The 13531-nt window shown below is 32.2% G+C and overlaps 1 long non-coding RNA gene across 1 annotated transcript; it reads left to right on the top strand.

The window, feature by feature from the left end:
• Positions 1–3235: 3235 nt before the first annotated feature.
• Positions 3236–3878, top strand: LOC130052040 (uncharacterized). Its single transcript, XR_008800382.1, has 2 exons — positions 3236–3416; positions 3641–3878. It is a non-coding gene; the product is annotated as an uncharacterized LOC130052040 (long non-coding RNA).
• The last annotated feature ends 9653 nt before the right edge of the window (positions 3879–13531 follow it).

The following is a 13531-nucleotide window of genomic DNA, read 5'->3' on the forward strand; positions in this document are numbered from 1 at the left end:
AGCGCAAGTAGATGTTATATATCATTGAAATATAAAGTGTATACATGTAACTAGAGAGCATTGTCAGGTTTATTTTTAAAAATGCTTGTGAATGTCATAAAAATTTCTACCTTCGTTCATGTCGAATAACCTTGTCTTTGAGGATACTATTCACAAACAATGATCAAAATAAATCCTACTTTCCCCAGCAAGATTCGCAGAGATTACATGGTCACAACATAATTTTGATGGAAATTAACCGTAGCGCATACTACATATGTAATACTTGTGATTATGTATATATAAAAATTGTAGACTTTTATGATATCAAAGAAAATAATTTATAAATGATCATTTGAGAAACATTATTATTATTTTGTCATAGAGATTTACACATACGCCGCATGATGGAATTAAGTAGCCATGGTAACTTTGGGTACTATGTACTGATATAATTTCCTCTGGCGGGGAAATATATGACCCTTATATTCAGGAACTTCGTCAACATGAACTTTATGTGGTTTTGTTGGTGTGGTTGCCAATGCCAGACATCCTGATAGTTTGTCCTATCTCATACAAGCCTTAACTCCAGAGGCTGTCGAAAGCTATTTTTCTCATCTCTTTGAGAAGGAACATTTACCTACTCACAAGAAAGTACAAAGGTATTTTTTATATATATGAATCAAAAATAATTTTTAATTATCCCTCTAAAGCTGGACTTTGACTTTGTATACCTACATATTTTATATACGTTGTCAATGTTAGACAACCTTCAGAACACCAATGTGTCACATTTGTATCTCTATTTTATGCTCATGAGAAATGAGTAAAAAATATATTGGTTTACAATTTATTATTAGTCTCATAAGCACTTGCACAATAACATTTTAACAGTAATAGTATAGCACAATTTATGCACATACAATTCTCCTAACTGCTCAGATTAGATTAATAAAACTCAGTAGAATTAAATCCAAATGTCAGAATTAAAGTGTTACACAAAAAAATATACAACGTATCCCCCCCTCCTTTTTTTTGATTCACACAGTTCTCACAGCATTCAGAGTCCAGTTCTAAATCCCAACAAGACAAAAAATTGCTGTCAAATATCAAACAAGTACTGCAAACACAGATCACTCTAACTTGCCCTTGAGAAACTACACTGGGCAGCAACTTGTGCCTGATGATACTTATAGGGTTGTATCCTCTCGTTCTGGAAGTTTAGCGTGGCTGACACGAAGTTAGGGGGATCGCAGTCGGTATCCACGGCGCGCAAGATTTCCCAGGAATGAACCTGCGCCTGTAGCCAGCTGCGGACGTAGTATTGTTTGTAGAAGTACATTACGGTGTGGACCACGGTCTTGCATCCCATGTAGTGAAGAGCTTGTTCTTTTCGGCCTAGCTGGAGAGACCTTTCAATCTGACGTTGATGTCTCTGAATCAACTTATCTGAAAAACAAAAACAGAAATTGCATTAATCACATTAAAATATCCTGTGTCTTACATTAGAGTGTTATGAAAGTACATTACACATCATCATGTTTATTGTTGATAGGGATTGACTGAACTAAACATCGGTACAAGACATCTAACAATTTTACATTATATTGTTGTCTGATAGAGATTTACCCCCCCCCCCAATAGAATCCCTGCTAGTTTGGATCTCTTTGTAAATAAAGTATTGCATTATATCAGTATAACTTGCAGATCATATATCCTTTATTTATGAAAACCCTATTACAGCATACTAAGCAATTAATTTAATACCGTTTTGGAGCAATTTCTTGGGGGAGGGGGGGTTGAGTTCTAATCTTAAAAAATAAAATAACAAATAATAGATATATACCATATTTTCAAATTCCCAATTATCCCTCAAATTAAGATATGTCGAGTTACACTGTATTTAATATTAGAAAATGATAGGAATTGGGGTTGGGTGTAAAGAATCCCATGTTTCTTATATAAGGTTAATTATACCTTGTATCATTTAACACAATAGCATGTTCAATAAAAGCATACCTAACAGAACAATCTCTTGCCTGGCTCTTTCATGGTATCTAAGTTGTCTCAGCAGACTGTGGGCAATATCAATATTTTCCATTTTGGTTTCAGAGGAGAGATCAGGACAATATCAATGTGTGAAGCAAAGTTCAGTTTTGATGCAACTTTAAAAAACACCCCTCTTATATAGGTACTGTGTTTATTTGGAGTTACTCATGGACTCTCATCAATCAAACTCATGAGGCCAAAATTGGGTGATTAGCCTACGGAGATCAAAGGAGGACTCCCCTGTATAAACACAGTTCTACAGTCCACAGCTTGGTTGTTTAATTACAGACCTAAATGAGGGCATTAGTGTCACTTGTTAGTTACTCTGGAAGTTAATGATGGTCAATTTCATACAATTATACTATTATGTTTAAGCAATTTTAACACATTAAAGAGTTTAATTAATGTTGAGTTATACTTAGTTCTTTTTATAAGTGTTAAAAAATATAGCTTCTGTGTTGTTGGGGTTTTTTTGGGGGGGGGGTGTTTTGGGTTTTTTATATATAATTGAATTTAATTAATACTTTAGTAATATGTTCAGAAATATATTATAGAAAGCAAAAGATTTAAAAAATGCATTTAATACATGTGTGTTTGTTATGTATGTCTATTCGTATCATGTTAAGTCGGTACTCTCAATCTTTCTTCTTTTTTTTATTGGTTTTTGTACACATAATAAAGTACATGAATACAACAAGTCATATATAATTATCATTATGTGCATGGAGAGATATAGTGAGAAAGAGAGAAAAAGAGAGACGCATGTTTTAAGTAAATATTGAGTTCCATCTGTTCCATTGAGTATCAATTTTTTTCTTTTCACCATTTTTTTCCCCTGTTGTACTTATTCGTTTTTCTTTCACTATTTTCATTTGATTTCATTTTTTCTCTTTTGTATGTCATTTAGATCCCATTAACCATCCCACATTTCTATTTTGTTAGCCTATTATTCATATCAAGAAATCATAATACTTATATAATCATTATATTTAGAATGACTTATTATCCTTTTACTTCATATCTATGTTGTAATTTCTTGTGTGTATAATTATGTGGACTTTACCTTGTACCTTAAAGGAGAAGGCTTATATAGGCATTGCCTGCTGCCTAATCCTTATTATGTTATTCATAATAAAATACTGTTTAAATAGATCCAATGAAGAGATAAACTTTAGATGTTAGTTGCTGTGTGGGTTTTTTTTTTTTTTACATAATTGGATTGAGAGTTTTTATTGTATTTAGAATTATTTTGTTGTAGAAAAATGAAATCAACATTTAAAAAAAATTGGAATTTGTAGGTATGATGTTCCTGGTGTGTGGGGAATAAATTTTGTTCTGCAGGATGTTTTAGGAGGAAGGGGATAGCCTCTCTAAGGAGTGACCCTCAGGTAAAGGGAAAATCTAGTATACATGTTAAAAAACTTTCATCTGTAGATTGTAATTAAGCCACAAGAATTCTTTATTTTTATTCTGATCGATTTTATATACTGTAAACATAATTGAAATTTTGTGAAACAATCTGACATGAAATTATATTGGGATTTTATATAATTTGATATCCAGCTCAAGTTCAAACAGAAAACTAAATAGAGTACATATGACTTTCTTGTAGGGGAAAGCCATGGGACAGATGCTTTTGGACTTTGAAATACAAAATGTGCCAAACTTGGTGGAAAAAATTGAAGAGAAATACAGAAGATAGTGTATGATTGTGAAATGATGGGGAACAAACATTATATTTTTAAAAAAAATACAAAACAATGTGGTGTGATTGTGAAATGATGGTTACATTTAAGAAAAATACAAAAGATTGTGTGTGGTGTGATTGTGATTTGTATTCAAATGATGGGGGGAATGGCGTCGTCCAGTGAGGGCGCCCAAGAGTCGCCTGAGAGTGATATTCATGAAATACAGAATTGTGGAACCAATCTCCTGCCCGTAAGTAGTCAAGATTCACAATTTAGTTGTGTACTATCAGAAAATCAGGGTATTTCTAACACCGATTTTGCGTACTGTCCTCAAAACACAGACTTTGTGCAAGCAGTCACTAATGGCTTATGTGGTAGTATGATCGAGTGACACTCACTCTATATTGGAGTCTATAGAAACGTATTGCCCAAATGAATATGTATCGCTTGATCATGTACTTCAAAATCTCCCTAGAGACTTATATGTGCAAAAACTTCTAGAGATGACATCAAACAACGAACAGCTAATTATAGAATATAGAAATAGAATGTGAAAGCCAAAAATATTCAGGGGTGTCCAACGGGTAAACTTATTACCAGAAAAACAACCAAAAGTAACATTAGTTCCGCTAAATATGCTAGAGACGGTTTTGCGCTTTACTTGTTCTGCAACGGTGATAGTTCACATATATCTGATGTGTTTGATAAATCAAAACAAGATCATTACAATGAGTTCCCGACTCAATCGCTAATCGAACTACGATCGCTAACTCAAGTATTATTGCAGAGAGTGACCAAACTTGAGAAAAGACAGGCCAGCTATGTCAAGACAATAGAGTCTCTCAAAAGATCAATCAAGGACTTGAAATAAGAAAATACAACGCTTACAGATACAACCAATAAAATACAATCAGATTTTGTTTCACACGCAACACAATGCGAGACTTCTCGCAAAAACACCAATCCACACTTGAAGAAACTTGATGGTCTTGATTTCACTGAGTACCAAGTTGTGAGCAAGAAAATGAATGACGAACTATCAAGAGTATCTAAAGTATGTGTTAACTTACAGAAACAAATTTCAAAGACAAAAACACAAAAATCGTATGCTTCAGCTATTTCCCCGCAGAGAACCCCTCATCCATCCGAGGTGGAATTCAAAGGGACGTCACACCTGAACGAACAAGCTAACTGTACCTATGCAGTCAGTGCTGATTGTTCCGTTATGCACCAGCCCACTATGGAGCGCCAAATTAACATAAACTCAAATAATTGAAGATATCTTCAATTATTTGAAGATATCATCAATTCAATTATTGCTCTCTTTAATTGCATTGATGCGCGCATTAAATCAATTATTGCTCTCATCAAATGAATTAATGCGCGCTTCAATTCAATTATTGCTCTCATCAATTGAATTAATACGCGCATCAATTGAATTAATGAGAACAATAATTGATTTAATGAGCGCATTAATTGAATTATTGCTCTCTTCAATTCAATTGGTGCGCGCATTAATTCAATTAATGAGAGCAATAATAGATTTGATGCGCGCATTAATTCAATTATTGCTCTCTTCAATTCATTTGATGAGAGCATCAATTTAGTAGAAATATTGCTCGCAATAATTAATTTAGAGCTCGGTTTAAATAATTTGATGATCTCTTTAATTCAATTGAAGATATCTTTAAATCATTTACAATGCTTTTGTATAAGGAATTAATGCGCGCATCAATTCTTTTAAAGAGAGCAACAATTCAATTAAAGATATCATTAATTCAATTGTAGATATGTTGAATTGAAGATATCTTTAATTATATAGTTGCTCTCTCTAAAAGAATTATTGCTCTCTTCAAATGAATTAAAGATATCATTAAATCAATTGAAGAGAGCAATAATTGAATTAATGCGCGCATTATATCAATTATTGCTCTCATCAAATGAATTAATGCGCGCATCAATTCAATTATTGCTCTCATCAATTGATTTAATGCGCGCATTATATCAATTATTGCTCTCTTCAATTGAATTGTAGCGCGCATCCATTCAATTGTTGATATCATTAATTCATTTGAAGAGATCATTAATTCAATTAAAGCGCGCATCAAATCAGCTGAAGAATTAATGCTCTCATCAATTCAATTAATGCGCGCAATAATTCAGAATTGAAGATATCATTAATTATTTGAAGAGATCTTTAATTCAATTGTTGTGCGCATCAAATGAATTGATGATATCTTCAAATAATTGAAGATATCTTCAATTATTTGAGTTGATGTTAATTTGGCGCTCCATAGCCCACACATGCCAACAGTAAACATGACCCTCTCGAAACAATGACACCGAATACACAAGACTCGTCCAATCGCTCAGACAAATCTGTATGTCGCTCTGTATTATTCTCCAGCATTCCGAGCCGTAAAGTATTATCGATAAGATTATACTAATTGGTAGAAAAATGTTATTTTAATTTAAAACACAAAAATAGCAATTTTTATATCTTGAATAGAATTTAAATTGGTTGCCATGGCAACAAAAAATGCATATTGAGCAGCTTTACAAGGTCTACGTCAGAAAAATTTCACTTTAAACATAATATTTGGACCATAAATATTTAAAGCTGTATGGTCCGAATTACAATATTTTTTTCCATCTCGTAAAAGCGCTATTAAATCATCGCACGCATGTAGTTATGAGACTGTACGACATATCATAAATTATTTCACCTGTTTTAACGCAAATAATTTGATTTTAAATCGATGTTTACAAATAACCAAGTCACTCTGCCATTTCAAGTGACAGTCACGTGACCAGTTCAAACTTTCAGATCATCGGTGGTCTTATCTGTGTAAAGCTGTGTATTTTGTTATAACAGTACCGTACCATAAGTTTAATAGAAATAAAAATATCAAATACCTCTTAGTAATTCGTTGTTTTACGCTCTTTCAGCCTTAAAACTAGACAGATGCGTATGAGTTAATACATCATGTTGGGATTCCCCTGACGCGCGTGGGTCTATTTATAGACGTCTATTATGGGATGATTTATATATGTAGCCACTATATTTACTTTCTAAATAATATTCGCACTGTTTTCTTTTACATGCAGATGTTTTCAACCATGTAATTAAGGGAAAGTTAATAACTTTATAAAGTAATGAATCTGCTTTAAAGTAATTATGTACAAAAAAAATACATGGACATCGGGTCATACAGCTAGTAATTCCACCCTCCTGTGACATCATAAAATTTAACAAAATCAATGATTTATTTAGATTTATGATTGATATTACCATACATTTTGTTCAGTCTTTTCCAATGGTTATTGTAAAAAAAAAAAAAAATCTTGTTAAACATAAAATAATTCGAAAGTCTAAGTTATACATGAATAACCAATAATATGTTTCAAAATATTGAATCCAAGGGCAATAACTCTGTTTTCATTGAATCCTTTATCAAGTTCATTATGCGATAGATTTTCTTTATTTTTGACAGAAATTTTGAATATTTTGTAAAGAAACAGTTTCATGAAATTATTATAAATACTATTACATTGTTTTAACCAGTTTTTGTGAAATTTTCATGATGCTGTTGAAGGAAAATTGCAATTTTACGACATTGGTATATGATTTTGTGTATGTATGTCTCGCATCTTAAAAAGTGTGATGACCTATATATTTCTTTGATAGTTTATTAGTTTTTACTATAATAAATTGAAATAAATTCACATTTTAAACTTTTATCAGATGATAAAAAAGAATTAAATCATTTATGCGATTTGTCACTTTGTTTTATATACTTAATTACAGTTGTGAAGTTTGGGGTAGCCATAGTGCAAAAGATGTTGAAAAAGTGCACTTGGAATATTTGAAGTCTGTACTGGGTGTCAGGAAAAATACAAATAATGCTATGGTGTATGTAGAAACAGGCAGACTGCCCATGAACATTGTTCGCTGGTTTAGAATTTTTAAATTTTGGTTTAAATTATTACAAAGTGAAAATTGTATTTTGAAAACATGTTACAAAAGTTTACGTGAAGAAGCAGACAAGGGTTAAAATCGTGTGATTAATTGGGCTATCCATATAAAACACAAACTATTTGATATAGGTTTGGGTCATATTTGGTGTAATCAAGAATATAATGGCGTATTTCCCAATAATTAAGCAAAGAATTTCTGATATTTTTGTGCAGAGTATTGTTGAACAAATCAACTCCTCACCAAGATGTAAAATTTATATGTACATTTATGACTATTTTTCATTGCAATTTTACTTGATGAAGGCTATACCACATGTTTATAAAAAACATATTAGTAGAATTAGAATGTCTTCGCATAATTTTGCCATTGAGAGTGGACGTCATTTTAATGTAGCAAGAAATAACCGCTATTGTAAACTTTGTAATTTAGATATTGAGGATGAATTTCATTTCATTTTAAAATGCCCTTACTTTATTGAATTGCGGAGGAATTATATCAAGAAGTATTATTGGAAAAACCCATCTGTTTTTAAACTTATACAATTATTAAGTGTAAAAAATTTTCAGAGTTCTGTAATTTGGGGAAATATCTTTACTGTGCCTTTAATTTACGTAATGATTTACTTTTATAGCATTCTCTGTCTATAAATTCACATCAGTATTGTGTAACATACCATATAATGTCACGCCATACTATACAATTGTTAACTTGTTTATTATTTTTGTAAACATGTATGCCATAAGACGTATGTCTTCAGCAATAAAGAATAATAATAATATAATTGTACACCTTTTGAAGAGTGCATTGAGCATTTTCATGAATAAGATACAATTCTAGCCCCCAAAATGATAAATGATACTTATATTTATTTGTCAAGTATTGTAGTATCACATTTATTAGAAATTAAGATGTTGAGTTTTTTCTTTTTCTTTTTTTTTTTCTAAATTCAATACAATATTTTCAATATCCCGGCGGGTTTTCCACGGTCCTGCTTCGTCATAGATTCATTGTTACATTAGCCCGAACCTGTCTTATACATATATACTACATCTTTGAAATAAATTCCCTCTTCTTGCTCCATTGTTTGATGTTTGTTTACATACATGTAGTTGAACATACAACTGTAACCTTCGCGACAATATAAAGCCCAGTCAGTGGTGGATCTAAAAAAAAAAGGGGGGGGGGTACCGTAAAGTTAATAAAAATGACAGTAATAAATCTGTTTTATGTCGACGTTATGCAGATATTCCCCAGACAAAATTAAGATATACTAGAAAAGAACCCTTTTTTATTCTCTACATTTCAAAGTTCATGCGATAAATCGCTCTATCAGCGCAAGTAGATGTTATATAGCATTGAAATATAAAGTGTATACATGTAACTAGAGAGCATTGTCAGGTTTCTTTTTAAAAATGCTTGTGAATGTCATAAAAATTTCTACCTTCGTTCATGTCGAATAACCTTGTCTTTGAGGATACTATTCACAAACAATGATCAAAATAAATCCTACTTTCCCCAGCAAGATTCGCAGAGATTACATGGTCACAACATAATTTTGATGGAAATTAACCGTAGCGCATACTACATATGTAATACTTGTGATTATGTATATATAAAAATTGTAGACTTTTATGATATCAAAGAAAATAATTTATAAATGATCATTTGAGAAACATTATTATTATTTTGTCATAGAGATTTACACATACGCCGCATGATGGAATTAAGTAGCCATGGTAACTTTGGGTACTATGTACTGATATAATTTCCTCTGGCGGGGAAATATATGACCCTTATATTCAGGAACTTCGTCAACATGAACTTTATGTGGTTTTGTTGGTGTGGTTGCCAATGCCAGACATCCTGATAGTTTGTCCTATCTCATACAAGCCTTAACTCCAGAGGCTGTCGAAAGCTATTTTTCTCATCTCTTTGAGAAGGAACATTTACCTACTCACAAGAAAGTACAAAGGTATTTTTTATATATATGAATCAAAAATAATTTTTAATTATCCCTCTAAAGCTGGACTTTGACTTTGTATACCTACATATTTTATATACGTTGTCAATGTTAGACAACCTTCAGAACACCAATGTGTCACATTTGTATCTCTATTTTATGCTCATGAGAAATGAGTAAAAAATATATTGGTTTACAATTTATTATTAGTCTCATAAGCACTTGCACAATAACATTTTAACAGTAATAGTATAGCACAATTTATGCACATACAATTCTCCTAACTGCTCAGATTAGATTAATAAAACTCAGTAGAATTAAATCCAAATGTCAGAATTAAAGTGTTACACAAAAAAATATACAACGTATCCCCCCCTCCTTTTTTTTGATTCACACAGTTCTCACAGCATTCAGAGTCCAGTTCTAAATCCCAACAAGACAAAAAATTGCTGTCAAATATCAAACAAGTACTGCAAACACAGATCACTCTAACTTGCCCTTGAGAAACTACACTGGGCAGCAACTTGTGCCTGATGATACTTATAGGGTTGTATCCTCTCGTTCTGGAAGTTTAGCGTGGCTGACACGAAGTTAGGGGGATCGCAGTCGGTATCCACGGCGCGCAAGATTTCCCAGGAATGAACCTGCGCCTGTAGCCAGCTGCGGACGTAGTATTGTTTGTAGAAGTACATTACGGTGTGGACCACGGTCTTGCATCCCATGTAGTGAAGAGCTTGTTCTTTTCGGCCTAGCTGGAGAGACCTTTCAATCTGACGTTGATGTCTCTGAATCAACTTATCTGAAAAACAAAAACAGAAATTGCATTAATCACATTAAAATATCCTGTGTCTTACATTAGAGTGTTATGAAAGTACATTACACATCATCATGTTTATTGTTGATAGGGATTGACTGAACTAAACATCGGTACAAGACATCTAACAATTTTACATTATATTGTTGTCTGATAGAGATTTACCCCCCCAATAGAATCCCTGCTAGTTTGGATCTCTTTGTAAATAAAGTATTGCATTATATCAGTATAACTTGCAGATCATATATCCTTTATTTATGAAAACCCTATTACAGCATACTAAGCAATTAATTTAATACCGTTTTGGAGCAATTTCTTGGGGGAGGGGGTTGAGTTCTAATCTTAAAAAATAAAATAACAAATAATAGATATATACCATATTTTCAAATTCCCAATTATCCCTCAAATTAAGATATGTCGAGTTACACTGTATTTAATATTAGAAAATGATAGGAATTGGGGTTGGGTGTAAAGAATCCCATGTTTCTTATATAAGGTTAATTATACTTTGTATCATTTAACACAATAGCATGTTCAATAAAAGCATACCTAACAGAACAATCTCTTGCCTGGCTCTTTCATGGTATCTAAGTTGTCTCAGCAGACTGTGGGCAATATCAATATTTTCCATTTTGGTTTCAGAGGAGAGATCAGGACAATATCAATGTGTGAAGCAAAGTTCAGTTTTGATGCAACTTTAAAAAACACCCCTCTTATATAGGTACTGTGTTTATTTGGAGTTACTCATGGACTCTCATCAATCAAACTCATGAGGCCAAAATTGGGTGATTAGCCTACGGAGATCAAAGGAGGACTCCCCTGTATAAACACAGTTCTACAGTCCACAGCTTGGTTGTTTAATTACAGACCTAAATGAGGGCATTAGTGTCACTTGTTAGTTACTCTGGAAGTTAATGATGGTCAATTTCATACAATTATACTATTATGTTTAAGCAATTTTAACATATTAAAGAGTTTAATTAATGTTGAGTTATACTTAGTTCTTTTTATAAGTGTTAAAAAATATAGCTTCTGTGTTGTTGGGTTTTTTTTGGGGGGGGGGTGTTTTGGGTTTTTTATATATAATTGAATTTAATTAATAATTTAGTAATATGTTCAGAAATATATTATAGAAAGCAAAAGATTTAAAAAATGCATTTAATACATGTGTGTTTGTTATGTATGTCTATTCGTATCATGTTAAGTCGGTACTCTCAATCTTTCTTCTTCTTTTCATTGGTTTTTGTACACATAAAAAAGTACATGAATACAACAAGTCATATATAATTATCATTATGTGCATGGAGAGATATAGTGAGAAAGAGAGAAAAAGAGAGACGCATGTTTTAAGTAAATATTGAGTTCCATCTGTTCCATTGAGTATCAATTTTTTTCTTTTCACCATTTTTTTCCCCTGTTGTACTTATTCGTTTTTCTTTCACTATTTTCATTTGATTTCATTTTTTCTCTTTTGTATGTCATTTAGATCCCATTAACCATCCCACATTTCTATTTTGTTAGCCTATTATTCATATCAAGAAATCATAATACTTATATAATCATTATATTTAGAATGACTTATTATCCTTTTACTTCATATTTCTTGTGTGTATAATTATGTGGACTTTACCTTGTACCTTAAAGGAGAAGGCTTATATAGGCATTGCCTGCTGCCTAATCCTTATTATGTTATTCATAATAAAATACTGTTTAAATAGATCCAATGAAGAGATAAACTTTAGATGTTAGTTGCTGTGTGGGTTTTTTTTTTTTTTTTTACATAATTGGATTGAGAGTTTTTATTGTATTTAGAATTATTTTGTTGTACAAAAATGAAATCAACATTTAAAAAAAATTGGAATTTGTAGGTATGATGTTCCTGGTGTGTGGGGAATAAATTTTGTTCTGCAGGATGTTTTAGGAGGAGGGGGGATAGCCTCTCTAAGGAGTGACCCTCAGGTAAAGGGAAAATCTAGTATACATGTTAAAAAACTTTCATCTGTAGATTGTAATTAAGCCACAAGAATTCTTTATTTTTATTCTGATCGATTTTATATACTGTAAACATAATTGAAATTTTGTGAAACAATCTGACATGAAATTATATTGGGATTTTATATAATTTGATATCCAGCTCAAGTTCAAACAGAAAACTAAATAGAGTACATATGACTTTCTTGTAGGGGAAAGCCATGGGACAGATGCTTTTGGACTTTGAAATACAAAATGTGCCAAACTTGGTGGAAAAAATTGAAGAGAAATACAGAAGATAGTGTATGATTGTGAAATGATGGGGAACAAACATTATATTTTAAAAAAAAATACAAAACAATGTGGTGTGATTGTGAAATGATGGTTACATTTAAGAAAAATACAAAAGATTGTGTGTGGTGTGATTGTGATTTGTATTCAAATGATGGGGGGAATGGCGTCGTCCAGTGAGGGCGCCCAAGAGTCGCCTGAGAGTGATATTCATGAAATACAGAATTGTGGAACCAATCTCCTGCCCGTAAGTAGTCAAGATTCACAATTTAGTTGTGTACTATCAGAAAATCAGGGTATTTCTAACACCGATTTTGCGTACTGTCCTCAAAACACAGACTTTGTGCAAGCAGTCACTAATGGCTTATGTGGTAGTATGATCGAGTGACACTCACTCTATATTGGAGTCTATAGAAACGTATTGCCCAAATGAATATGTATCGCTTGATCATGTACTTCAAAATCTCCCTAGAGACTTATATGTGCAAAAACTTCTAGAGATGACATCAAACAACGAACAGCTAATTATAGAATATAGAAATAGAATGTGAAAGCCAAAAATATTCAGGGGTGTCCAACGGGTAAACTTATTACCAGAAAAACAACCAAAAGTAACATTAGTTCCGCTAAATATGCTAGAGACGGTTTTGCGCTTTACTTGTTCTGCAACGGTGATAGTTCACATATATTTGATGTGTTTGATAAATCAAAACAAGATCATTACAATGAGTTCCCGACTCAATCGCTAATCGAACTACGATCGCTAACTCAAGTATTATTGCAGAGAGTGACCAAACTTG

This window comes from Ostrea edulis, chromosome 2 (assembly GCF_947568905.1).
Source record: "Ostrea edulis chromosome 2, xbOstEdul1.1, whole genome shotgun sequence".
NCBI lineage: Eukaryota > Metazoa > Mollusca > Bivalvia > Ostreida > Ostreidae > Ostrea > Ostrea edulis.